Source organism: Anneissia japonica, unplaced genomic scaffold (genome assembly GCF_011630105.1).
Source record: "Anneissia japonica isolate Jap-2015-1 unplaced genomic scaffold, ASM1163010v1 scaffold288005_len623695_cov211, whole genome shotgun sequence".
NCBI classification, from domain to species: Eukaryota; Metazoa; Echinodermata; class Crinoidea; order Comatulida; family Comatulidae; genus Anneissia; species Anneissia japonica.
The window spans coordinates 413,485-438,097 of record NW_022701263.1 but is presented as its reverse complement, the minus strand read 5'-3'; the positions used below and the strand labels follow the sequence as shown (position 1 = coordinate 438,097).

The 24,613-nt window shown below is 32.4% G+C and overlaps 1 protein-coding gene across 5 annotated transcripts in view; it reads right to left on the bottom strand.

Annotated features, from left to right (window-relative positions):
• Positions 1-15,575, bottom strand: part of LOC117103510 (cAMP-regulated phosphoprotein 21-like) — a 71,640-nt gene extending 56,065 nt beyond the window's left edge. For 4 of the 5 annotated variants that reach the window (XM_033244068.1, XM_033244072.1, XM_033244070.1 and 1 more), the window contains exon 1: positions 15,471-15,575. The gene's annotated coding sequence lies outside the window, so the exon portion shown is untranslated. Of the gene's footprint in view, positions 1-3,411; positions 3,601-15,470 lie in introns of those variants that run through there. The other variant, XM_033244069.1, reaches the window with a different exon arrangement.
• Positions 15,576-24,613: the final 9,038 nt, after the last annotated feature.

Below are 24,613 nucleotides of genomic sequence, written 5' to 3'. Positions count from 1 at the left end.
ACACAATGCTAAATAAATAAATGCATAATAGATAGCCTCGCTGGATAAATAATTCCTTGCACTTTTAGTATTTATTCTCTAGATTCCTGCTACAAAAATAACAAATCTACTTAATTGCTTTCTTTTAAATTCTCTGCTAAATCATAGCAACTGACATTTCTAGACTATAAAACCCAAAACTACCCAACAACATGAATCTTGAGAGCTTTATATGGATTGTCTATGCAACGTACACAACTCGGTTTAAATCAAACACCAAACCTATGCCAGCGCCAGGGTTTCTAATGGCAACATAAATAAGACTCTGATTCAACTGCACAATGATTGGAACATTTTAATTATTTAGTATACAATTATTCCATTCAGAAAGCAGACACTATGTTTTATGGACATCGTTTCCTGTATCCGCACCCCCATAAAACTTTGGCTGTTTGTAATGGAATGTTAATTTTAGGCAAAGGAAATGTAAGATTGTCCTGCTTTCTTGCCTAGGACATAAAAAAAATCAAGCATTGAATGTTTTATCATGTAGGCCTAGATTATAAATAGATCAATATCTTGAACCAACAGTATTATTTGTTTTCAGCAAAACATAAACACGAATGAATTTTCTACCTTTGATTTTGCAATAGGTCTATTGGTGAAAAAATATAGTAGTACGTACCAGAAAACATCAACAAATTTTCCACTTTAGCATAGGTTTACCTCAATTTTAGATTCTAATTAATAAAACAGAACTCCCAAAATTACTGTATGTCTCTGTTGCTGTTGTTGACTCTCACGAAATACAAATTTTTATGTGAAATTAAAAAAGCTGATTTCAACCGAAATTTTGACAATTCTTATTTGATAGACTGCTATGCAATATACAATTAATCTAATTAGAGTAAGTGCACTTAGGCGTTGCTCGAGATCTTATCGGATGAAGTAAACATTTCAGTAAATCAGAACGATAAATGCTTTTTATTTAATTAATTGTTGGAATACAATATCTTACCAAGAGAATTAAGGTAGTTGCGGTCATCATAAAAGAAATATATCATAAAAGCCTAGTCTAACTTGGAGTTTGACCACAAAAAAAAAACCAGCTGGCGTCCCATAATCATAGTTATTAAATGCTGCCCTCTTTATATTGCGACTGACAGTTTTATGTTGTTTTTACGTAGAATTAATAAAAACAAATAAAATCAGACAAGAAACATATATTTTTTTTTCAATAACTAACACAATTTCAACTCCAAAATAACCTGAAGTCTGTACAGGATGGATTCACATTGCTTTAAACTGATTTTTGATTTGTTTACATGAAAAAAAAATAAAAGAATCGAAGGTGATCAACACAATTGGACAGCAAATATATACCACATTTCAGTTTCCAAGACTGATTTTTGTTGCTAGTTTATGTTTACAATGCAAATGACAACCAGAACACAGCAACAATGACTTAAGTTTTTACCTTCAAAGGATGCTTAGAAAACAATAATAGTTATTCAGAGATACATCTATTCTGTATACGTTTAAAGAAATGATCCAGAGTGAAAAAATGTTTTGATATGTTGTCCAACTGATACTTATAAAAGGGTTCCCAAGTTTTTTTTTGTCAAGCACTCTTTTTGTGTCTTACAAAAATTTGTAGTACATCCAAGAAATGTTTCCTTCCAGAGCCTGACTTTAATGATGAAAGGGGACTTGCATATCAGACACTAAACGAAAAAATGGTCAATGAGATACTTTTTTTTTTCAATATACTGGGAAAAAGCGGTGTTACCTGCTTTTTTTCACCTGTTAACCGTTTTTGTCAAACACCTTTCTGTGTCTTAGAAAAATAAGTTGAAGTACAACATACCAAAAAATGTTTTCCTCCAGAGCCTAGCTTTAAGGTAATGACAGAGTGCAAGATTATATTACATATCAGACAGTAGTTAAAAAATAAACGTATTTCCTGGTTAAACATGATTACTACTTAAGAACATTGAATAACAGATCGAAAAAAATTAATTCAAATGATTAAAAAACATTTTACAAGCTGAAACACACCATCAGTTATTATTACTTTCATTTCCATCTTGACCCTGAATCTAGAAGATTGGCTCTGATATTTTTTTGATCAATTACCATATACAGTAGGTACATACGATACACTACTGTATAACCATCTTTTGACATCAAAAATAGGAATTTCTTAAATGAAATTTATGTAATAAAACACCTGAAGTTTCATTTTAAAACTAAATTATGCACCAGCAAGGACTGTCCAAGGCAAGAGTTACATAACAAGGTAAGGAAGAGTTACATATTAACAATCCACATAAATATAGAATTTTATTATGTTTCTCTTATTTTTTTTTAAACAAAAGCCAAATAATTGTCATTGCATATTATGATTAAAGGAAGATTAAGATATCAATTTTTGCATAATATTCAAAAATTAAACTTAAAGTACAGTTAATAAATAACTTCTAGTGTTATGTAACAATCCACATTTATATAATTACATATTTATATTATTTTTCTCTTTTTTTTTTTTTTTTTAAACAAAAGCCAAATAATTGTCATTATACTGTATATACACGGTTAAATGTGACATTGAGATATTGATTTTTGCATAATATAAAGGTAAAAAGTACAGTAAATAAATAACTTCTAGTGCTACTGAAGTTTAGGATTTGTCGATCGAACTCATGGACGGTTGTATGTCAGTGTTAAAAACACAATAAGGATGCTTCATCATTTTTAGTTGTCTTTGAAAGTGCAAAGGAATGAATTTTTATGTGCTATGTGCAAAGCCATTAGCCACTGAGTTGGGATCCATCATTTAGTTAACAATAACATAACACAGTACAAATGTCATTTCTCATCTCAATGTATAGTATTATGGGCATTCGTTTTAAAGGTACGTGATAGCACTGACCTCCTATGAACTCCTTGAATCGATCCCAGGAGAGCAATTGCAATCACTTCTAGATTTCATTCAGCTGGGAATGTATCACCAAGAAGACTGCAACATGCTAAATTTTCCTGCCTTTGCCTTTTGAAATAATTCCTCCATTTTAAATTTAAAAAAAATCTCTACAGCAAAATGTGATACTGTAGTTCACCTTCCTATTAAGACAGAGTACATTTCCTCCCTTTTATGCCTTGCACCTTGCATAAACGAGAGTACCACATCGATGTGCATAACACTCATATTCCCCAATGAACTCTTGTATAAGCTGGTATAAAAATACAGTAATAACAAAAACCAACAACCTTAGGATACCTTGATGTGTCCATAATAATCTACACTATTCTACATAAAAGTAAAGAACTTCACGAGTACCTCATCGATGTGTATAAAAAATCTCCAGGTGAAGCGATGTGTATTCAGGTATAAAAATAATAACGAAGTCAAGAAATTTTAAGAGGACTTACCTTGTGTGTGTCCAGAATAGGACAAAACTAATCTATATATAAGTATAGAGCTTTCATCATGATATAAGCATATACTACAACCAACGTAGGCAGACTGGAGAATGGCTGAAGAGTATAGAAAACAAAGCCTTTTGACATGAGACTGCCTGCCTTCAATCAATACAACATCAACGCTGACATTTCAGTTGCTGACTGCTCAGCTCTGCTTCCACCCACACTGTGGTGTGATTCTGGCTATAGGCATTAGTCCATCATTAACCAAATTCACGAGTTCAATTTCTTAGTTTTTTAACTCCCACACACTGGTTTGCTTATTGTTGTCCTCTCAATGTGTCATTTACGATTCTATACAGGGTATTAAGTTCTTTCATTCTAAATGCATTCTTTTCACAGCTAAATGTTTATATAATATTTACCAATGAACAATTATTACAATATAATATTTATTTATACTCAATATAATGATAAATATTATATAACTATAAGAATAAATAATATTTTTGAGATAATGCATTCAAGAACACAGATTATAAAAGGCAGCACTCTGAGACTAACTTTGATGTAATTTATTCAACACAAGCAAGAATAAATTGATATTCATATGAGAATTGGTTTGTTATAATGTTATTTTTAGAAACAGTGAATATTCCATTTCCTACTCTTTTATTTTTCTGTAATTTAATAGCAATTAAAATATTAATGTATTTATGCACATTGCAAACTAATGTGTAATCAATCTATAATTATAAACATTTTATATTTACTAAAAGCACTTTCATTTACTTTTTTCCTATGAACAGTATTTATACTACCTATTAAATTATATAAAACCATGGTCTCAAGACTTTCGTTACAGAAATTTAAGAAAACAATTCTGAAAAGTGTCCAAAATTAGATTCTTTTACTGCATATTAATAATTGGGTGCATATACGAAATAATAAACAAAAATAAACAAGATTAATTATAAATAATAATACATGCTCTGTTTATTGAAAAATTTACAGAATTGAATAAAAGTGGGATGAATCCACAAAACAAGAAAAAAAAAATGATTATAGGTAGGTATACTATTAATATTTATACCTTTTATATACTAAATAAACTGCAACTCATTGTGCTGTAACAATTTAATAGGTATGGATTAGCAATATATAGAAGTGTATGTTGTTACTAAAAGATGCGAGTTATTCAATTTCATTGTAATTTTCAATTGGACAACACATTTGAATATTTTTATGATGAAACAGCTTTTATGAATTGATCTTATAATTTTAAAAATGATTACTGATATTTTATGTAATAATAATAATAATAATAATAATAATAATAATAATAATACATTAAATATCATTAATAAACTATAAATTTATAACTATCATAATTTATTTTGGTAAATCAAACACTCAAAAAAATATGTTTTGGTACATCATGGAAATGTAAAATTAGCAAATAAAAAAAAAACTGTCATACAAAGGGTTCCAGACAATTTGAAAATATTTATTCTGATCAGATTTAAAGAAAAAATACATTAAAGACAATTAATCAATCACAAAAAGATATTAAATTTTAAAACACCATTTTATATGCATGAATAAACACAGATTTTAAAACATATTTCAACAGAATTTCATTTCGGGCCAACAAATTAAATATGTGGATATTCATTGAAGAAGGGAGATTGAGCAATAAGGTGTTCAAAGGTTGACTATGAAAAATTAAATGCAAGTCATATCTTGATTCGTTTGTAATGAGTTAAAAATCAGGTGCTCATACATGGTAGCAAATTATCATAAATGCTTATTTATTAAACCTTGTCCACGAAAAATTAAATTGAGAAACCAATTAATTAAGCCAGCATTAGCAACATTTTGGTTTCATTGGCATGCATTGCTTTATACTGTAAATCACAGAGCAATTCATTTTTTCTAAGTAGAAATGTCGGTCATGATACTGATGTTACACATGTCAAAGATAAATAATGACAAAAATGGCAATGACAAAATAACAACAGTATAATAGTTTAAGATTTATCTATTTAGAATGTTTGAATAATCATTTTGTAACACTGGATAAAGTTTAAAGATGATGATGATGATGGTGATGATGGAAGGAATTATGACAATGAAAATGATAACTCTTGATAACATTTACAAAACTAATAAATTATGAAGATGATACTAAAAATAATGACAATAATAATAACAGCAACAATAACATCAATAATAATTTAATATTTTAACGGAAACAACAATAATTATGGAGTTGGTGGTGGATAATCACACTGATGAATATAATAAATAAATATTATCAATAATAATATTAATAAACATAACCCTCATAAATAATATGGTACTATTTAAAAATTATATGGTTCTCTCTCCAATTATAGACCACCTCCAATTAAAGACTGAAAACCAACCTTTTATCTTTATGGTGATTATTTTTCCAATTAAAGAACATAAGCTGTTAAAGACAATAAAAACCTTGATCCCTAAAAGTGGTTTTTAATTGGAAGAGACCTGCAATAATTGACCATGAACATACAAATATTAGCTATTAGACATTCTTCACAACTCGGAGCGGAAAAAAAGAGAAAATTAATATTTTTGATATCACACTTAAATTCAAAAACTCATTTTACTATATTTGTTGCCTCCTGCACAGTGGTCTCTCTAAATGACTTACCGTACCAATTGTTATTAATCACTATGGTAACCTAGCGCATGCATTACTTCCTTTTACTTTGTGATTCAGTATAATAGAATACACGTCAGTAAATTCAGTCAGTTACAATCAACTGTTGCCATGGTAACAACCATTGTCAGGAATAAAATCACATTCATAGCCTAAAGTATACAGTATTTATTTTTTTGTAGCTTGTATTATAGCATACAAAAATATTGGCAAGTTACAATGAAATATGTTTTCCAATCACATATTTACGTATGTAATATGAAGACACAATTATACAGTAAGATGGCATACGGAAACAAAAGAGAAAGAGGAAGGCCAAACAAGAGATGGAGTGATCTTTTCCAGAAAGAGCTTGGAGTAAATTGGGCACACCTGGCAAAGAACAGACCAGAATAGAGTTTGCGGATGCCATCAGCCAGGAGCAGCCTTACAGGCCGATGATGATGGTAGTGCCGCAGCCACAATAAAATTGAAAATTAAACAAAAACCTAAAATGAATGTAACTGCCAAACTAATTAACTGTCAATCAGAATGAGAAACAATCAATAATTAATGGTTATTAATAATAATAATTAGCATTTTTATAGAGCTATACAGTATTTTACAGGTATTAATGATTCTTAGTAAATTAAACAGAATTATTCACTTGCAACTAATTGATACTATCAGATCTGTTGCTCTTCAGGCATTCAGGCAATATCTAGAAATGCTTTGCTGCTGCTGTTGATTGGTGGGATTCAACATCCCGCACCTCTGTTGATGGAGAGGGCCCCATTCTTCGTCAGAATAAAGAATGGTATTTATATATATGTTGGAAAGTTGATACACTCCTTCACCTCCGTCCAAGTTTTTGCTTTGCTTACCAACCTCAATCACCTAAGGGATCATCATCTACTGCTATGATGTCGCACCGCAATTATGTTAACTTTTTACTTTAGTCAGATGTGTTATAATGTCTGTAGCATATGATCTATTATTGATGATGCTCTAGCGTTAACTAGTGCAAACTCCTCTGAAAAGTGTGTACGCCTATATATCTATTTTGCAAAGCATGGGATTAGTCCTAATCTTTCATAATTTTATCCAAATTATGTTATAAGACAGCTTCCTTAATATGTATATTATGTTATCATTCATAAATTATCCTCTTTGCAACGTTTGTAATCTACATGATCTTGTACTAGTTACATTTGAAAGTAAATGGTTATAATGTTTTGAGCTTATTTTTCTGCTATTTATATCACACACATTATATTTTTGACATGAATTATATAAACACTTAACAATTATTTATTATCATTATCATTATTAATGTGTACAGGTATTAATTATGAATTTGATGAACAGTAGAAGGGTTTCCCTAAATATACATGAGGAGTGACTGCTTTTAGCTAAATCTATTTTGGCTATGAGCACAATTATTATTTTTAGTATTATCATTGTGTACATGCATTAATTATGCAAAATACTGACAAAAAACCAAATGCATGTATTTTTAAAGATTTAAAATTTGATTAAACACCTGAATATACATTTAAAAATCCACGTCCAAGTAAACACAATAATTGATTAATCATTTTATAGAAATATAACACTGTAAAACATACAAGATGGTATTTTAATCAAAGCAGATATTTTATGATATCCCATAATTTTGGTGGGCTACAAAATAAAGAAAGTTCAGAACTTGTACAACACTGTCTGTCTAATGCAGGTCTCTCCCATCATGCAATTGCCCGTCAATAGATGATGCAGTCAGAATGTACTACTTGAGAGTGAAGGACTGATTGTCAGGCAGATGCATTAATAATGTGAGACAGCTAGGACTATGCTAATTACAGGATGTTATAATGGGGCTCTCAACCTCATTTACAATATGATTGAAGTTTTACTGAGGGATTACCATTTTTTGTTTAATAAAATGAAAAACCCTATCATATAGACATAGAAGTGGGAGAGGGAGTCTCCCACTTTGATGATTTGAGATGATTTTTAACTACCTGATATTTTGGGGGGGGGGGACAACTGGAGAAACAATTTTTTATTTGGGCAGGGGAGAAACAATTTTTTTTTGGGGCGAGGGAGGGGGAATCATCCATGTACCCTCTAGATATGCCACTGCTAGGACCATGGCACTTACTTAGTTATTTATTTATTCTTTCTTTTGACTGGATAGCATTCTCAGTAATGTAGTACTACTTTCCAAAATGGCCCAGTTTTCTGAACAAAGTTTAGGAAAGCACATTGATAACAAAATATGCGTCATACAGAACTTATTCCAAAGTCTTTCCTGAAAGCGTTCGCAGGCAATGCGATTCCATAAGATTGCAACGAAATGATACTTTGCATGACATCTTTGTTAATGAAGATGCACCCAGATTGGCACCAACGGTCAGCTAACTGACGTTAAATCTTCAAGTGCTCACACAAAGCACGCACAAATTTATAAGGACTGTTTGCCTACACATTTGGGCACCAGGTTTTATTAGCGTTGCTGTGTTCGCCACTACTATGGGTATCTCGTAGCAAATGTAACCTTATTGTATTTTTCAATTACATATTCCCTCCAACTCAACTAGTACTCGTCTAGCAGTGACGGGAAGTTCTTTATTTTAATAATATGAGGCATGTCGTGGCGAAATGGTTAAGTTGTCGCACAGGCAGTATTGAGTAAATGAGCTATAAAATATTGGAGCTCAAAAAATTGCCTAAAAATCCAAATATTTTTTGCATTATAAATTAACAGTTTAATGTCTTATTAATCATGTACCAAAGTATTAGTTCAAGAAGAAGTCAAGAAATTGTTCATTTAATGTTATTTTGATAGTTCTTTCTATTAAACAATGTATGCACAAATAACTTTGAAAGGCAATTACTCAAAAACATGTTTATCTTGATTCTAAGAATACTGTACTTTCACTTTCCGATAACTTGGGCCTGAAATGTCCAATTTCAACAAATGACCCCTCATTTTAAAGATCACATACTCAGGTATCTGGAAATACCAATAACTTGATTTTCAATTTTTGCTACAACTTAGCCATTTTGCCACAACTTGCCTCATATATTCACAAAATAATATCAAAGCTCCAGCCTTTTGTGCTGTAGAAGTCTGAACATTATTATTATTATAGTGGAAATGTCCCTAATTGTAATATAAAGCACGGCGTACAGCAAAGAACAGAATTACACGATATTTGTGTGGTAGCCATTGTGGAAAACGACAACCTACAGATTTTTAAGTGTCTCTTTGCCATTTAAAATCCTGCAGAACTATTGTTTAGACCATTTTCCCTTTAGGATAGACTATTTCAACAAACATAATCTTTTCCATATTCTAATGCCAAATACTCATTCATTATTGTTGATAGTTCACTACTCCCCTGGCACAAGTACTGTATGAGTATAATATCTGATTAATAGCTTTAACTAAACTGCATAGGTTAATGGCCTAAACTGACTAGGTTGAATTAAAACAAAGGTATAGATTCAAGGAATATCTCTAAAATTGCAAATACCAACAAACAGAATCTGCAATTAAACATTTTTTCTATAATTCAATGCACATTAATTACTTAAATTTTAAAAATGACAATTTTATATAGAGTATTGTTGGTGCGATGTAGTGTTATTAAATCAAAATTAAATAAGTAACAGCTTATGGCTAATAGATTCACTTTTATAATCTGTTTGATTCATAAGTAAATGTGTGAAATGGAAATTTTGTGAAGTGGTATTATGAATGATGAATGTTTTGGGTACAAAGGTAAAGAAAGGTAGGTAATGGTAAAAGAATAATCCATAACAAGTTGCAGTTGACATTGTGCTGAATTGTGCATAGGAATGGTCTGTCAGGTCACTAGTAGCAGCAGTAGAGAGCTGCATAGCAGAATCATGATTGATCATGATTCCACAGTGACTGAAATTTAAATGAACCAGAGAATCGGGGTGAACCTTCAACTTTTTTAAAAGACGCAATGTGCTTTTTTAAAAATCCGATGAGCCAGATGTGTTTCATTGGATCTTTGGTTGCAAGTCCTATTGTACCCTGAGTAAGGCCTCAAGCAAATCTTAGGCCCGTAGTTAGTGGCATCCCTCTTCTACTGCCACTCAAAGGAGGCAGAGTATAATACAGCCAAAGAACCGAAACATTCTCATGTGATATCAAGAAAATGATGATAAATTCTATTTATTCTTCTAAATACAATTTAATTTAATAATTAGAATTATATTGTAAAAACTTTTTTTAAATTTTGATTATGATTGACTTGGCAAAAGAGGTAATCATTTACGAATTAGATCCCTTGCAGAGTATTGTTAATGTGGCGGCAATCACTGGTACATCAATACTGCATACAGGTATATCCAATTTGTTTACACACCTGGGTAGAGAAACACGGGATGTCACAATATACACAGTGGACAGAATCTCAATAGAGCTAGCTGTGTCTGGATAACGATTAAATCTTTAGCAAGGCTCAGGGAGGGCAACAGAGCCATATTCAGGATTTTCCACTGGGGGGTGTGGGGTGGGAGTTAGCAAATATTGACTGAACTGAGGTCAGAGGGGCAAAGCTGGTTGGATCGTGTACTAACACTAATACTACGGCAACTGTAATTCCTAAATACTGGCCAAACAATAGATTGCTAGTTAAAATGTAAAGATTTAAGATTCCCTTTTACAGAAAACAACAAATTTTATATTCAGTACATTCTCAACTGTCTTTCAAAATGTGGAACTTTCATTATTTGAGGTGTACGTTTGCACCCATCGCTTCCTTTGGATATGAGCCTGGATAGGGCTGGAGAAAAATTTGTTGTGCCTGTGATCATAAAAAATATCATTATAAATAGCTCAACAATGGTAGGAAATATAAGATAAATTACGATTTCCACCTTAAAATTTTCTCCAGGAAAATGCACAGAGCCTCCAACCACTGTCACACAGTTTGCGCATCTTTTTCCAATCCTGGCTGAAAGTACCTTTTCCTTTGTTGAATCATTTTGATGTTTGCACTTATTATATTTGATAAAGCGGGCTACACTGGTTTTCAGTTTATGCTTGTGGATTATTAACTTCATAACACTGTTCTCTACCTATTAAATCTTAGATCCACTACATATCTGTCACAATTGGCTGATAAAACTAAATAACTTTTAATGCCTACAGTGTAATGAAATTGTAACATTAAATCGTATAACTTCTCTAGGTATTGTGATTAACTGGTTTGTGAAAGGTCAGCAGTTTGGATGTAGAACACTGTTTGAATTTTGAGTTGTTTAATCATCCTGGGTACAGATTAATCGGTTAAACTATGTGGATTTGGAAACTTAAACAAGAGGAAAGTTTCCCAGGTAGTTCACACTTGATTTATTCTTGGTCATATATTACAGAAAAAAAATCTAATATGAACACGACTTGAGTCAAATACAGATTTCACTAAACATGGATTTGAGATATATATGGTATTTATAGCAAACAAACAATACAGTATTATTGGCATTCTTAAGAGTTAATACATGAACAGTGGTTCTGCATTGTATGTAAAAACATATCAACAATGCTAAAATAAATATAGGTAAGTATTATATTATTATCTAATATAATTTTATATATTTTTAAAATGTACTGCAATACATTTTCTCTTAATTTCCTAAAAGGACAAATCAATTTTATTTTATTTTAATCCAATATTTAATCAAAGACCTCAACTGAGCAACTACGAGGCATGTGAGGGTTGGAGTGGGAGATTTGTTTCCCAGTTCATATTCTCCTTCCCTCAGCCTGCCTCTCTTTGAGCATACCAACCAGGTATTATATTCTAGAATGTTCATAAGATTGCATTTCTGTAAATTCACTAGACAGATGAGGCATGTTGTGGCAAAATGGCTAAGTTGTAGCAAAAATTGAAAATCAAGTTATTGGTATTTTCAGATACCTGAGTATGTGATCTTTAAAATGAGGAGTCATTCATTTAAATTGGATATTTCAAGCCTAAGTTATTGGAAAGTGAAGGTACAGTACTCTTGGAGTCAAGATAAACAATATTTTGAGTAATTGCCTTTCAAAGTTATTTGTGCATACATTGTTTAATAGAATGAACTATGAAAAATAATGTTAAATAAACAATTTGTTAACCACTTCCAGAACTAATACTTTAGAACATGATTAATAAGACATTAAACTGTTGATCTGTAGTGAAAAACAAATTTGGATTTTTAGGCAATTTTTTGAGCTCCCATATTTTATAGCTCATTTATACTCAATACTGGACTGTGCGACAACCTAACCATTTTGCCACAACAAGCCTCAAATAATGTAATTTATTTAAGTACTGTATAATTACTAAAGATGATTTGAATGTTGAAACTTATATCTTGCTGAATGTGATAAGACTTCGGAAATATCTGACACTGTTTAATATATAGTTCAACGCAAACCACTGGTCTAATTATCGAAGGCTATATTTTCTTATTATTGCTATAGCCATGAATCAGACCCAAATATCCCAATATTGAATTTTTATAAATTTTATTCAATTTACAGGAAAAAAAATAAAAAATAGACAAAAGTATGAGCGGCTTTCCCAAATACCCCCCAAAAAATTCCCAAAAATATCATTAAATTCTATGCTTTTGATAACATGTTTTAATATCTTCTAAACCCTCCAAAATTGTCCAAGGCTTTATCACGAGCATCACAAGATATATGCATTTCTTATGGTTCTGACTTGTCAAGGATTAATCACAACAGTCCTACTGTAAACATCCTGAATCTAACTAAATCCTCTCACCTTCAGTCAAGGGGAGGAAGGCACCTTCCCCTGCAACATACTACATACCTCTTAAGGGCACTTTTTACCACTCACCCCCACAACTGTGGTATTCTCCTCTGTTGACCCCCAAGTCTAGAGTACTGGGGTGCCACCATTACAATTATTTATACCAAAGCAATTAATTAAGCAGAAACCAATGAATTATTACCACTATATGAAAGACATATAATTCAAATAAATTATTAGATACCTACTATACCTATACACCCACCTACAATCAATTATGACCTTTCAACTTAACTCCCGATGGTGCTCATGGGATGTTGCTTGGATATATTTGGTGTTTATTAGCATCATTTTTATGCCTCTGATTGCCTATTCTCCAAAACATAGTGCTTTTTAATCAACCCTCCAAAATTGTCTAAGGCTTTATCATGAACATCACAAGGATGTGCATTTCTTATGATTCTGACTTGTCAAGGATCAATCAAAACAGTCCTACTGTAAACATCCTGAATCTAACTGAATCCCCTCACCTTCAGTCAAGGGGAGGGAGGCACCTTCCCCTGCAACATACTGCATACCTCGAAGGGCACTTTGCACCACTGACCCCCCACAACTGTGGTATTCTACTCTGTTGACCCCCAAGTCTAGAGTGCTGGAGTGACACCATACAATTATTTATATCATTTCAGCAATTAATTAAGCAGAAACCAATGAATTATTACCACTATATGAATTAGACATAATTCAAATAAATTATTAGACACCTACTATACCTATACACCCACCTACAATCAATTATGACCTTTCAACTTAACTCCCGATGGTATATGCTCATTGGATGTTGCTTGGATATATTTAGTGTTTATAAGCATCATTTTAATGGAGGTCTGTGATTGCCTATTCTCCACAACATAGTGTTCTTTAATCAAATTTATAAACAATATACTTCTAAAGAAAAATTATATTCAAATAAATATTATTTTCTACAAACTACAATGTCATTACTGTATGCCAGTTAATTCTAATTTCGAGCTTGAAACTAACATTACCTTTCTGTATTTATTGATTTTCACATAATAAAATTTATCTTATTTTCATAAATGTTATTCTTAATTTATGGTTGCATTAGAAAATAATTTTTCAGACCTCACATAAAGCACAGTTTATAAAATTACTATAAAATTGAATGAAGCAACCACTAAAAGACAAAGAATTCTTTAATAAAAAATGAAACCGCAAAACTGTGTTGGCTGTTAAATCCACTTTGGAATAAACTACCAATTAAATCACTCAAACCAGTCTCTTGTATTTAATTAAAACTAGACAACTGTGATGTAGTAATTGGACTAAACTACAATTTATTTTTTTTATCAAATTATTAGTAAAGGTATGCTATGACTTGTTTGATGGGTTGAGGTGTGTACATGGGTATTAATTAATTGGATGATTATGTTCACATTGTAAGTACCAAAGTTCTCTTATTATAAGCCTACTCTAGCTTGAATGAATATGAAATCGGGCTGATTTTGGGAAATTTCAACATTAAGAGGATTGGTTAACCAAAAGCAGGGGTCCCTAGTTGGAAGGAGTCAATTCCAGGAGATCTGTAGTGGCGGATCTAGGAATTCAACATAGAGGGGACCCAGGGAGGGACTTTCACAGATGGAGGTTCTAGACCACCTCAGCCCCACCATGTTGAATCTGAGGTAACAAAATTGATGATTATAGCATCTACAGATGGCCGGAAATGGCACTGTCAGATTAAGCTTGAATATATAATTTTCTTTACTACTTCTACATTTTTTTTATAATTGTGAAAAATTCAGGGCCCCCCCTATTGAATATGCCAATGATCTGATTAATAAGTTTTAATTCATTTCGCTGTGATACCTATCAAAACTGACTTACGTGAAAGAATTGATAATAAAGCAGTGGAAACGTGCAAATATTATGAATTTGCAGAGATGGGTTATTCCCGAGAGATTCTTGCTTGAGATGCTTACGGGAGTGCGGGAGGCCGTCTCAATTTCTGTGAGACTCCACGAGCATTGCAAAAGGCATGCTCGATTTAAACTAAGAAAATAGTGGTACGCAGGGGAGGTTCAGGGGATTCAGACGAACCCCCACCCATCCAGTGTTGGAGGTCCACCTAGATTGGGAATATTTAACATCAGCCTTATCTATCATGTGTAGACAATACCCAGTGTAGAATTAAAGTTGTATTTTGTGGTCATTTTAATCGTTAACAACCTGTGAGCTTTTTTTTATCAATTAACTTTCTAAACGCACTTCATTTTCACATGCGATTAATGTTCATTCGAATTTATAGTTTTGCCAATTCCAATTCAAATTACATATATAAATACAGATAATATTTGCATTAAGAACACCTAGTCACAGCCTCTTAAACGTCATTGAAATAGCGTTAATAAAGCTTAGATCGCCATCTGAACCGCCAATGGGGCTCTGCCTAGGCGGGCCCCAGCCAATTTTGGTCCCTCCATTCACAATCCAGCTTTCAGGCCTGGTGTGTGGACTTATACCTGAGACATACATGCTGTTTTCAATGTTTTTTAACTTACCGCATAGCATTTGTCATATTGTGTAATGATGGAAGATAACGCCTATTCCTCAACACCAAAGCAAGGACACTGATCAAAAGCAGCAGGTTTCTAAAAGCCTGAAAAATATACAAAAAAAACAAAAAACAATCCAAAATCATTCCAATAAATAAAAATGTTATTAAAGATTCTTATCTGAAACCAGTTTATTATTTGTGAATGATACATAGATTAGATTAGAATATATGGGGTGATAAACTGTAGCTTAGTGGTTAAGTTTGCCTTTTAATTCATTTGTCCTGACTTTAAATCCTTTGATATACCAGGTTTTTTTTTTATTACTAAATCTCCACTCACTAAGTTTTATTTATTTAAGTTAAAATTTTATTTTCCAACCATCATGTAAAAGAACATGTAAAAATGTCCATATAGAAAACATCAAGAATTTATTGCTGGATGTCAGAATTTTTTAAAATGACAAAAGTTAAAAAAGATAAATCATGGGGAAAATATGAAAGAATAAAATTTATAATTCTGAGAATTTAATAGATACATAAAACATATTATAACATCCAACCATTCAATCTAAAGCCCGACAGATATCAACAACCAAAGTAGTTATCGAAAATGAAAGAGTACTGACCACAGCACACAAAAGGTTCAGGTCGGTATATCATTCCTCGGCACTTTTTGAGTGCCAGCCAACCATTGCAGACACATGATTCACAAAAGTCTACAAAACAATCTGATCTCTATAAGTGCCTAAGTCTGGTTTATAATAACAGGGCGGATGTAGAGGGGAGGGTAGTAAATAGGCCATAGCCTCCTAAAATTTTACCAACATGAATGCTTTTTATGAATGTGAAATAATAATTAAAACTTTTATTTAAGACCTCTGAAAATTTTAGTTTATCGAACACTTTTGTCTCATGAGTGGACCATACTCCTAAGTACTAGGCGATGCTTAGTAGCAAACGTTTGATAAAGGTCATGACGCCGCATACTAACTACTACCTGTACTTGCTCTACAAAATACCTCTATCCGAGGACTGATTCCTCTACAGTAGTCTGTAGGTTAGGCCTACATTCAGAAGAATGTACACTTAATACAAAAGTTTCATTTTATTCACAGAACAATCCATTTTTAGATAACTTGGCCCTGTGCATTAGTTTTCATTTAATAATATCATTTAAATCCTATGCTCAAGTCACTACGTGCTATAAACAACCATGACTTATAACAGGTATTTAGTAACTTCTTATCAAAATTTGTCCGTCAGCGATGGATTAAGAGATGTCCAAAAAGGGGGACCCCTCAAAAAAGGAGGGGGGGGGGAGAGGGAGAAATTGAGAGACAGCAGAACCCTAGCAAAATTTTTGTTTTCAAATAACCGCTAAGGCATTTTGGGCGATTAACAATTTCTGTTTCTTTCTTATCTTATCTTTTCAAAAGGTGGAAGGGGGAAGGGGGGAGGGGGAGAGGAGCTAAATCTGACCCCTGATATTGTTGTGTGCAAGATCACATCTAATCCCAGAATTATGGGATGAGAATTCCAGATTGTTGATTAAACAATTTTACTTTAAAACCCACCTTGGATTGGACGAAAATGGCAACGGATAGATTTGAACCAGGAACCATTCGTGTATGCAAAATTAATTCCGCATTCTTAATTTTTTCACTCCTACCAGGATGAAAGCAGCCTGCCCCTAGGAAACAAGGCTACAGTACGTAAGAGCTCCACGTTTCAGAGCACACACAGTGGCTAGTGTACCTCAAAATCAAGTACCATATTTTTCATATCGTACAGTAATTTTCTGAAAAGGAATTGGGGGAGGGTGGTATAGAATAGCTACCACTGCAGTTCCAATGACTGCACCATACCCCCTTATCAAAAACAAAATTAATTGACCTCAAATACTCTGTAGCATCAGTAACCTTTCATATATCTGAAATTCTGACTCCCACATGAACAAGTATAGAATTTTAAGAAACTGTGTGGCTGGTATTTAGAAATAACTCATGCCTGTTATTAAAAGCAATCTAATCCAACGAGTGGGTCTCACTGCAATGAAGTCTAACAATTTTGTATACAGTAGCTAGCAACCTACAATTACAAGTAAATCTTTATACAGCGAAATTTGAATATGTGGGTGGCAGGGCACCAGGAAAAAAAACAAGGGGATTTATTTGAAATTTGCATTCTAATTTTATTAAAGATACTGTCTCGGTCTGTAAATCCTGAACACACTATAAAACTTAATTAAAACACTGAATTGCCTATTTGAAAGGATGAAATATAATTAAAAACTTTAATGAGAAAAAGAGCTCATCTCCAGGATGCCCTGGAGTTCCAGGAATTTGGTTAATTTTCCGGTCTCAAAGAAATTCCATATTTTTTCTAGGAATTTTAATTTTTAATGGATTTCTCTTGGATTGTAACACTTTTTCATTAATTGGACTTTACTAAGCTAAATTTTCCAAATCTAATACAGACAATAAGGCACACATTAGATTTATTGAACATTCTGGGCAGCCATAACGTAATAACAGTGACACAAACATGCCCAAGCCTATTTGTTTTTATAGTATACATGGCAATAAAAATGTTTATCCTTACACACATTTTAGCTGGTATAGGCGTCGCCAACCTCTACCTGACCTGTACGCCAAATTCTCTAATAATTTGACTTCCACAACTTAAGCGACCCCTGAGTTTTTTATTTACAAAGGTTTTACTATTATAAAAAACTTTTCAATAGACACATTAATTTCCTTTGTGCTAGATTAGACTTTTTAACAACCAGCCAATTAAAGGGTCTCAATTACCAACTAATGATTTTATTTCACCCCCAACAGCAAAAATGCCAATAGAGTACCATAGTCGCCACGACACCAGGTGGCGCTCTCTGTTGTCAACAGACATTTGTTACCGTTCATTACGCCTGAATGATTTCATAGGCTTTCTGGAATAGGCATTTTGAAATCTTCTAATATTTTACCATCAAAATACTAAAAACAAAAAAGCTTGCATTATATTAGTTCAATTAACATTTACAAAGAAAAAGTAAAATACAACATCTTAATAATTATGTTAGAAATTGGTATTAATGGTTTGTCAGTGGAGAAAATGGCACCCAGTTGAATTCTTTTTGCAACGATAGCAACAGAGTAGTATCACGCGGTATCATGATGTAACACTGTAGTACTCTATAACAGGGCGCATACAGTAATACAATAATAAATCTCAATAAAAACAATAAAAAATCGCTATAAACACATTCAAAATATTGAAACAGTACAAAATTTGATAAAAAAAAATTTAGTTACAATGATCTTTGAATTATAAATTATTATTTTGAAACAATTCTTAAAAAAACCTGATCCCTATTTCCTATTAAAATGTTTAGGCAACTTAACATTATTGCCTTTTTAGAATCTATTGTTGCAAATGCTATTTAGGGCCAATATTATATTTTCAATTTCACCATAATGCAAATGGCCTAATAAAGTCCAAGTAGATTTAACTATTTTGTTGTACACGCCCCCGTATTTTTGATTTCTAATTTTTACCTCAACATTGCTATCGTTAATTGCTGAGATTACCACGAAAAATAGTGGCACTATTCCTAATCTTTTACTTTTTTTTTAGTGTATGTAATTTATATTTTTGGATCTGGAAAAGAACTAGTAAATAAATCATACTTTTCTAAAAAACAGAAACTCTTTTATTTTAAACCTGGTCTTGTGTCTCATGTAAAGAATAAGATATATGAATTTTTTTTTTAAATCAATGATCATGCGCTTGTTATATAACAATACAATATAATTAGCAACATTACAATTTAAAAACGAATAGCAAAACTTACAAACTACCAAATATACTGTAGGGTTGATTTAAAAATTTAGAAATAAATGAAGAATACCATATTAAGATATCTTTGAATAGGAAATGATATACATTGTCATAGTACAGTAGACATAAAATATATTTTAGACGAATTATGTATATACTCAGTGATTCAGAGCAAATTAGGATGCAAGCACTTATCAGCAATAAATATTTACTATTGTACACAGCAACACTCCAGTCCAGACAGACCAACCATGCATAACATTGACAATATTAAGCACTGACTTATAGTAAGTAATCTGCTCCTCCTCCATGTTTAATGATGTTCATTGGGATATGGCTAAGGATAGTCACAAAGCCTGGCTCTCCTAATTATTACTAATGCAGTATGGACGACTATAATAGTATGTCACATGATATCCAGATCAATGCTAGGACTAATTAATAGTTAGTATCATCATCATCATCATCTATAATTATCAACATCATTTTTATCATCTGATTCACGATTATCTCATCACAAACTTATTACCATCAAATTTAATTTTATCATTTACATTATCAGTTATCATCCCAATCATCATTGTCATCTTCATCATTAGTAACATCACTATAGCCAATACTTTTATTACATTGTTTTGTAAAACTGATGCAGTCCAACAAGAAACAAAAACCAATAATTATCATAGTAGGTTTCCAATCTGAAGGTTGGGGTTTGAGTTTGTGGTTAGCCACAGATATCCAATGAAAATGATCACATGCATAGTATAAAGCGGTATTTTAGCTAGTCATACCATAAGCTATTAAGTATTTTTTCCTATACATAAACACGACAGTTAATGTAGCGTAATCCAACAGATGTGAAATCTAGATCCATAAATATAAAAACAGAAATCAGATTTTAAGCAACATTGGCTCTGATGATTCAACTAACAATTCTTGGAAATTTCCATCTCAACCATGAGAAAAAAATTGTACTCCATCAAGAATGTATGTCTCCATTTTAGGGAAATTCCCACCTCTATACATGTTTCTAACTGATTAATTACTAAAGCCAATATCTTTGCATACATTGGTGTTGCCCTAAACCATTTCCCAAACAATTGGTATGTGTGGGCGATTGGAATTGTTGAAACGAGGTTTGAATTCATTGTTTATTTCCTTTATGAGGAAGTAGTTGCAATACAAAAACATTCAAAATTTTCTTCATATAAGTTAATAAAAATAATTTTTATATCATGTTTGCAGTTTTCAGCCAAGAGATTAGTCATACAATTTCTTGTTTTATTTATGATGTGGATATTTCATTTCAATTTGTTCTACACCATTTACCTTTGAGAATACGATCATGAATGAGTCAACACAAATGAAATCATTAGGCAATTAATTGCCTAATCTTTGGAGATGACATTTGTACATATAATATTAGTAGTACTAATATTAGTAGGTTTGTAATCCTTATTACTGTAGGGCTACATCTTTGTTATCAATAGGAATACTGCACAAAGTTTATCCTTCACACTATTGACTGTATAAAATTCAAAAGTCACATTTACTTTTACTTTTAGCTTGCTTTAGGTCTACCCGAGTTTAGAGCTTCACAATCACCTGAAGAAATACACTGTGTGCGCAAAAGCAAGGAAGTATAAACATTTTTATACCTCCTTGACGAAAGCCAGTGTCTTGTCATTAAAACCAGTCTTTAAAATACTTCACATTCACTGTTTTATTTCCTTCTACTTTTGATTATCAACTAACATAAAGATGAGTGCACTGTCAAGTCTATTAAAATAAAATATGGCTACTTGATATATTTCATTTTCTTCAGCCCCCAACTAGTATACAAATGTTCTAATTACTGTATTGTAACCTGCAAATCATCAAACTAAATATGATTGAACTATCACCAACACGACACAATAATTCACACCATGTACATAAACAAATATAAAATTATAATAGTAGGACTTCCCCCATATTATCTTCCCAAACCCCCCTCCCCATATTTTTTACAACTTTTCACAGTGAACATACTTGACTTACAGGCATTAATTAATCCAATTAATTTCACACTTTCATGACAGTGATTCTGTGTTATTCTGGTTTTAAAATTTGACTCAAAATTAAGATTTATGTAACCTTTCATTTTTCATTCATTTTTATTTGATTTTTAACTCTGCATTAAAAATAGCTATTATGAAACAAAGGCTGTCTTTTTTCATTTTTTATTATTTATTTTTATTAAAATATCTTCGTAGAATGGTTCATGGATACTTACAAGCTATGGGAATTCATGATTAGGGAAAAAAACATCACAGTATTTACTTACTGATGGTGGATTAAAGTACATCATGCTGCTAATATTTATCGGATTCAAAATAATGTACCTGATTTATATCCATCAACACATTTTGTATTATTTTACATTTTAATCTACCAGTAATAATACAGTTTAAAGCATCTCTTAATGTAACTTCCATAATGGAACAAACATCTTTTGTTGAAGTGCAGATTGAGTTTGGTTGCATTTATAGAATCATCAATGACGTCCAACACATGCAGTCCATCCAATGAACAATACGCAAAAGTTTGGCTATATGCAAGAATATTATTATTTTTTAATATTATAATTTTATTAGTAACACAATCCTCAGCTACTGCAAAACCAGGCACTCGCAGAGCCTGACGGTCATTGGCCGACGCGATTCTATGAAGAATGCAACAGATCGATTTTAATGCGATCCGTTTAGATGGCTATCGACAACTAACATATCAACAAGGACGCGAAGCCCCGTCCACAAAGTCACGTAAACCTTGGACAATGGCAGCTAGACTTACCGAGTTGGCGAAGATTTTCTTTGCTAACAACCTTCTTTAAGAAAGAGAATTCAGGGTAGGCGGTATGCAAATGAATCATATATTCATAGTGTTAATCTACTTCATGGAACATGGCGGGGAAATTGTTGTAAAAGCCTCTGTATTTCGCTCCCAAAGAAACAGGGAAAAGCCACATTCAGTCACCCTTGTTGTCGGCAAAGGCCAAATCACTGATGCGCACTGCTCGTGTAAATATGGGTGTCTATAACCAAGCATAGATATCTAGGCCTAGGCTCATGTATGTTTCGCGTTTAAACCAGCTGTCTCAGGAAAAAAAAGTTTTGATCACGTAACTAAATGATGCTTGCTGATTAGTTGGTTTCTCTGTCAATCAAATCTTGTCGAGATGTTAATTAGCAGACGGTGTCGCGTCGTCTAGTGCTCACAGGGAGTACAGTTGGATTCGTCGTACCACGCAGAGAGTACCCACCTTAACAGATTTGAGAAATTGTCTTTAAAATTTAAAAAAAATTGATTTTTGGCATTTTTTTTGTTTTATTTTATACATTAAAACGTCTATCTTACAAACGTTGATTTTACAAATAGTCGATTTTACGAATGGTCTTTGCCCCTGATGATGTCATCATCCACCAATTATTTCTGTTAAAAATTGTCAGATTGCGCACGTTTTACAAAGTGATAATGTATTTTCTTAATTAATTCAAGTTTGTTGTATTCATTAATATTAATAGTTCGATCTTTTCTTCCATTTCTGGTATAATAGTCATTATATTAATTAACGAACTACCAACGCAAATGTTGTTGGATTGAGTGCACATGCTTACGATGAAGAAACGAGAGTGTTGGGGTCAGCAACTTTTCACATCGTGAATGCTAGATACGATCGCGAAATGCAAGTGAACAACAATTCGATGTGAACAACTAAAGAACACGATAGAAAAGTGCATAAAAGATACAAATGTTTGAATAAGAGTTCAAATATTTGTTAAGTGGAAAAATGCTAGCGATTAAAATAATTTGATTTTTGTCGAAGGTAAATTCAGCTTGGCTCTAGCGTGGTATCCACGTTGCTGCACTGTTGGTTTGTGCTAGTCCTAGTCACTTAATGGCAGGGGATAGCTAGGCCTATAGGTATTGGAAACCGACACCCGATCTAGTTAACAAATTTTTCAATTTACGAACACTACTTGGTACTAAGTGGTATGTAAAATGGACGTTTTACTGTACCATTTATAATTTGAATAATTTGATTTGACAGCAATGAGGCAATTACTCTAAAGTTGGAAAAGAGCAATGTTGAAACCTGAAGGATCCTGAATCTTTCTACAGGTACAAAATAGTGGCTCATAGTGGCTCATAACATCATTAGTTTCCAAACCAAAATAACTTTACAATGTGTAATTGTCTTGCTGTCTTTGATCTATCGTCCCCTCCCTTGCATAGTGTTAATTCTTTTGAATTTATTGCCACTTATCCTAGGGAGTTGTTTTGTTTCCTTCTTAAATAATAATTATATAAAAGCCTACCAACAAATTAAATATTGCTTTGTATTCTCTATAAATGGAGTCAATAAATATTAATAGAAAATGTGGTCAGTACAATGTTCAGGGCATGCCTGGCTGAGTTTGATGTTGCATTATGAATAATCCTTGATGTACTGTTTAACTGATGCTATAATAATATTATGGGGGCACTCATAATCAATGACTCAAACCTTACATCAGAATTTACGATGCACTTGTCCATGTTTTTTTTAATTGTTATTAACAGATGAAAATTACTTATGTGTAGCTAAGTTTATTCTATCCTAAAATTAATTGATTTCAAATAACTGTATGTAGAATCATTATTAATTGAAAGATCTATTTTCCATCAGGAATTATAAGATGTATAAGTGGGTACCTGTAAGTTCACACACCAATGTGCTGATTATGAGCTGCGATATAATTGAATTCTCCTCAAGGGAGCTGAGTATGTGTTACATACTGTAGGTATCTGATCCAGTGACCGGGGTGATAATGTGAGGCACATCCTAGGCCTTGTTGGCAAATACGCTAAACACTAATATTAAAATACAGAGTTATTACTTCATGATTAGTTTGCAAAAAGTCTTATGACTGGCTCCTCCTCAACACCTCCCCAGCAACTGTAGGACATGGCGGGCATATACCTGCCCTATGACAATTGATAATGCTATGTAGTTTCTAATGGCCAATACTTCTTTACTTTCTGATATTATTGAAATATCTGCTTACGGATACGCTTAACGTTGGTTCACTAGTTTTTTCTTAAAAATAATCCGACCTTTATCCAAGGTCATTATTTACACTCTGTCTACTAGTCACTATGACATAGGAATCCAACACATGCAATACCTAAGCATCCAACGAACAATGAGCAAAAATATGACTATTCATAGGTTACCCTACACACGCATTGACTACTCAAACATTACACATTATGCTTACAAGAAGT